The sequence below is a fragment of the Rutilus rutilus genome, assembly GCF_951802725.1.
Source record: "Rutilus rutilus genome assembly, chromosome: 19".
Lineage (NCBI taxonomy): Eukaryota > Metazoa > Chordata > Actinopteri > Cypriniformes > Leuciscidae > Rutilus > Rutilus rutilus.
Genome location: NC_140232.1, coordinates 36036126 through 36041917, shown reverse-complemented (window position 1 = coordinate 36041917; position 5792 = coordinate 36036126).

Sequence of the window (5792 nt, the reverse complement as noted above, 5' to 3'; positions counted from 1 at the left end):
GGGAGAGGGAGAGGGAGAGGGAGAGGGAGAGGGAGAGGGAGAGGGAGAGGGAGAGGGAGAGGGAGAGGGAGAGGGAGAGGGAGAGGGAGAGGGAGAGGGAGAGGGAGAGGGAGAGGGAGAGGGAGAGGGAGAGGGAGAGGGAGAGGGAGAGGGAGAGGGAGAGGGAGAGGGAGAGAATGAGGGAGAGAATGAGGGAGAGAATGAGGGAGAGAATGAGGGGGAGGGATGAGGGAGAGAATGAGGGGGAGAATGAGGGGGAGAATGGGGGAGAGAATGAGGAGGAGGGATGAGGGGGAGAATGAGGAGGAGGGATGAGGGATAGAATGAGGAGGAGAATGGGGGAGAGAATGAGGAGGAGGGATGAGGGAGAGAATGAGGGGGAGAATGAGGGAGAGCATGAGGGAGAGCATGAGGGAGAGCATGAGGAGGAGGGATGAGGGAGAGAATGAGGAGGAGGGATGAGGGAGAGAATGAGGAGGAGGGATGAGGGAGAGAATGAGGAGGAGGGATGAGGGAGAGAATGAGGGGGAGAATGAGGGAGAGCATGAGGGAGAGCATGAGGAAGAGCATGAGGGGGAGCATGAGGGGGAGAATGAGGGGGAGAATGAGGGGGAGAATGAGGGAGAGCATGAGGGGGAGAATGAGGGATAGCATGAGGGAGAGCATGAGGGGGAGAATGAGGGATAGCATGAGGGAGAGCATGAGGGAGAGCATGAGGGGGAGAATGAGGGAGAGCATGAGGGGGAGAATGAGGGATAGCATGAGGGAGAGCATGAGGGGGAGAATGAGGGAGAGCATGAGGGAGAGCATGAGGGGGAGAATGAGGGAGAGCATGAGGGGGAGAATGAGGGAGAGCATGAGGGAGAGCATGAGGGAGAGCATGAGGGGGAGAATGAGGGAGAGCATGAGGGGGAGAATGAGGGAGAGCATGAGGGAGAGCATGAGGGGGAGAATGAGGGAGAGCATGAGGGAGAGAATGAGGGAGAGAATGAGGGGGAGAATGAGGGGGAGAATGAGGGAGAGCATGAGGGAGAGCATGAGGGAGAGAATGAGGGGGAGAATGAGGGAGAGCATGAGGAGGAGGGATGAGGGAGAGAATGAGGGGGAGAATGAGGGAGAGCATGAGGGGGAGAATGAGGGAGAGAATGAGGGAGAGAATGAGGAGGAGGGATGAGGGAGAGAATGAGGGGGAGAATGAGGGAGAGCATGAGGAAGAGCATGAGGGAGAGAATGAGGGAGAGAATGAGGGAGAGCATGAGGGGGAGAATGAGGGGCAGAATGAGGGAGAGAATGAGGAGGAGGGATGAGGGAGAGCATGAGGGGGAGCATGAGGGGGAGCATGAGGGGGAGCATGAGGGGGAGCATGAGGGAGAGAATGAGGGAGAGAATGAGGGAGAGCATGAGGGAGAGCATGAGGGGAGAATGAGGGGGAGAATGAGGGAGAGCATGAGGGAGAGAATGAGGGAGAGCATGAGGGGGAGAATGAGGGGCAGAATGAGGGAGAGAATGAGGAGGAGGGATGAGGGAGAGAATGAGGGGGAGAATGAGGGAGAGCATGAGGGGGAGAATGAGGGAGAGCATGAGGGGGAGCATGAGGGGGAGCATGAGGGGGAGCATGAGGGAGAGAATGAGGGAGAGAATGAGGGAGAGAATGATTTGGAGAAAGTAAGTGGCTCTCTGCCCTGTTGGAGGAGGCCACTGACCACAACTATTTGTAACAGGGAAGTAAAAGAATTGTAAACATGAAACGGTTTTGCATGTTAAAATATTTGATGGTTTGATTTGAGGATGCGAGTTAACTTTCTGAAAACATGGCAGAGACATGGCAGCCGTCGATTGAGTCAGCCCTGCAAACCTGTTAGTGGACAGTGGAAATATGCCCTGATCCCAGATAATGTCCCACTGGCAGAAGCTTTACCAGTGATGTCATTTATGTTGTAAAAAGTACTTTAAGTAATGTAGAGAACAAAGTATTTTCATTTACAAATTTTTATTTACATGACAAAAAAATAAATGTATAGAAGAATGTTTCATGTACAAATTATTACTTGCATTACAAAAACAAACAAATGTACAGAAATTATTTTGTTTCATTTTATAAATTATAGGTCACATTAAAAAATTATATAGTTGCATTTACATTTAGTCATTTAGCAGATGCTTTTATACAAAGCGAGTAAATTAAGCAAGTCATCGTGAAGAGGTAAAAACAATGCAAGAAGTTCTCAAAATACAAAGTTCAGGCATTGCTCAGAGTAGCATAAGCCAGACAAGGGAGGATTAAGGGAAAAGGAAAGGAATTTTTTTTTTTTTTTTTTTAAAGAGGGTAAGTGCTCACGGAAGAGATGAGTTTTAAGTTGTCTTTTGAATGTTGTCAGGGATTCTGCATTCCGTATAGGGAATATACATAGAAATATACATAGAAAGATACTTTCATTTACACATTTTTAACTTGCATACATTTTATTTCTCTACCAATCTCTCAAGAGAAAACAGTCTGTCCATTCTCTCTGTCTCTCTCTGAAACTTCATGTCCTCCATGATCAGCTCGATTCGCTCGGTCTCTGTTTCTCTGGCTCTGGTTCCTGCTCTTCCTCCTCCTCGTCCACTGCTGAACTCAGTCCTGGTGTTTCCTCAGGGATAGAGGGAATGAGGACAGAGGGTTACTGGAATGCCTCTGCTACCTGCAGGAGGCCCATTTTCTCCAGAATTAGAAATCAGAAATCCTTTCTGGATCCACAAATTTGGTTAAAACATTTGAAGACACTACAAAAAAAAAAAAAAAAATGAAAGACTGTTGTCTTATCTACTGGTTGTCTTATTGTTGTGGGCTTTGTTTACGGGGTGAGGCCTATTTGTTATAATACACAAGAGAGCCCAGTGCAAATATTACAAATGGGTTGTTGCCTTCCCTCCAAGCCACGCTGGCAGAGTTTTTGGTCCCGGTAAATAAATAAACATTTTTGGCTCGCATTTGCTCCCTAAAACATAACGAAATATTAGAACAAGTTTTGCCTCAGACCACATTACAAATGAAGCTGCACAGTGGGAACTCAGGTTCAGTTCACATTTTTAAAGGGGTCATATAATGCCATTTTTGTACAAGTTATTATGATTCTTTAGGGTCTAAATTAAAAGTTTGTAATACACTTTAATTAAAAATCCTCATTAATATTGTAAGAAAACTCTCATTTTACCTGGTCAAAAACAGCTCTGTTTTCAGCACGCCGTTTAAGTGCATGTGTCTTTAAATGATAATGAGCTTTGCTCACTCCGCCCCTCTGTTCTGTGCGTACACAGTTTGTAATAACATAATAACCATAACGCGTTGTTCATTATAAACGTGGAATTATGAATTATATTTAGAACGTCGTACATAGAAAACATGCCGTTAATGCACCCTGAGTGTAAACAGCCGCATTCATCGTGAAGCGTGCAGCTAGCGATTTGCAAAGATTAATATAAAGATTAATATAAAGGTTAATAAAATGTTACACTCACTTCTTCTGGAGGTGCAGCAGGAACACGAATAGTTGCTACCGAACCTTTTTTCAGGAGCAGCTTCTTAGCAAAACCAGCTTTACTGACCCTCGTTTGTAAAGCAGTCTGGTGTGAGAAATGATTCGCGAAAACATGAAAGCATTGACGTTGATCGTGGGGAATATTCCCTTCGAAAACAAAACTCAGCCACTACGTCTTCAGCGGTTCGGATTTAGGAACATCAAAATAACTGCTGTGTTCATTATTGCACCCAAGCACAGAACACCACAATCGCTTAGACTCCATTCTGCTCCAGCGTATCAACAATGCGGACTATGATGACAGCTCGCTCAGGGCGGGTGTGTGTTGAAACGCTGCTGTCAATCAACAATCGTGGGAGGGGCGAACGGCTTGATTTGAGAGACGGGAAAACATATGGAGATTAAAAAAAAAAAAGACCACTGGATGGATTTTTATCATTTTATGATGGTTGTGTACAGGCACTGCCAACACACATTTCAGTACAATCAACTTGTAAAAGTGCATGTACCAAAGAAAGAAACACGTTTCACTAGATATTTGAGTAAATTACAACACAATACTTACATTTATAAATGTATTTCTTGCCGCCACAGAAGAACTATCACCCACCATGTTCTTTGAAAAAAAAAAAAAAGATCCTGTCGTCACCGGCACGCAATGATAGGCTAGTCTGTGAAGGATCCACTCGTTCTGTCCTTCACAGCCCGGGGAAAGAAGGGCGGTAAGCTGCATTCGAAGGAGAACTGGGACAGTCTTCGAGTGTGCAGATCCTGAACTGGGACTCTGATATTGTCATCGTGAAAAGGCCCAGCTGAAGATCAACCTCCCACAGGAGCTTCTACACACTTCTACTGTGTTCATCTATAGCGGTCTGGTGGGGTTCAGACATTAGGATAGGATTATTGGTTCCCCTGCTCTCATTCAGGACCTGTAAAATCATCACAGACACACACACACACACACACACACACACTGGACAGAATCTCAGATCATCAGGCACAGGAAGAGCTTCTTCCCAAAAAACACTTCCCTCTTCAACAGTTAAATGCCTTCTAGTGCAATACACCCCTTTTTTGTGCAATATCCTCGTAAAATTATTTAGTCCCATTTATTTATATTATTAACAATACTGTAAATATTTTCATTTATAAAAGTTTATTCTGACTAAACCTATCAGTGTCTTTGTAATTTTTTATATTTGTTATTCTTAACATGTAATAATGTGTCTTATATTTGTGTGTACTAGAAGGTTCAATACCGAGGTAAATTACGTGTGTGTGCGCGTGCGTGTGCGTGCAAGCACACTTGCCAATAAAGCTTTCTGATCTGAGCCTAATGATTTTGCCACTAACATTTTGAAAGTCTCATACACCCACTAGCCGAACATGTAAAAGCCCATTCACATTCATAAGACTGTTGAAAATCTGTGCTCTGTATCAAGTATTTATGCCAGGTAGCATTCAAACCATACAGTATCAGCATAAACACCAAGCAAGTGGGTTAATTTACCCAAACCACAGTGATCTTAGGGCCAATCTCATTTCTCTGTCTTACCCCTTCCCCTTCCCCTACCCCTTTGTCTGCGTCTTCCCCTTGCCCTTCGATACCGAGTGAAGGGGGGCAGGGGGAAGAACGTTTCTCTAAGAAATGAGACACCACTCGATTACCGTTTGCGTCATCTTCCCTTTCCGCTAGCTGGCTGCTACGTCAACAGAGGCGATACGCGTTGACAAACAAACGAAGATGCCGTCGTCTCGGGTTGTGATATCGATTGCCTGGTCTCTCTTTATCTTTGCACGCTTGTGTGCCATCAGTCAAAGACATTGTTTCATTGTATTTAACGGCGGCGCCGGCGACACCATAAGCAAAACATTAGCAAACGGCAAATAGCGTATAGCTGCTAGCTAGCGGTTAACTAGTGATTCAAAACAAAAATATTACAATTAAAACCGCTTGAACGTTTTATTAAAGGTATCATAAAAAACGAGTGTCATTAAACTGCTGAAAATACATACATTTGTGCGACTCACTTCTGAGAAATTCCTACCCCTCTCTTTCAAGTGTGGTCCTCCGCAGACTTCGTTTCAAGGGCTATGTAGCCCTACGCCTTGGCCCTAGCCCTAGCCCTTAATCAAAATGAGAATTGGGACACCACTTCCCCTCACATGAACGCGCAAAACCGAGGGGAAGAGGTAAGAGTAAGGGGTAAGACAGAGAAATGAGACGCAGCCTTAATCATGACTACTGGGAAAAACAGAGTCTGCAAACAG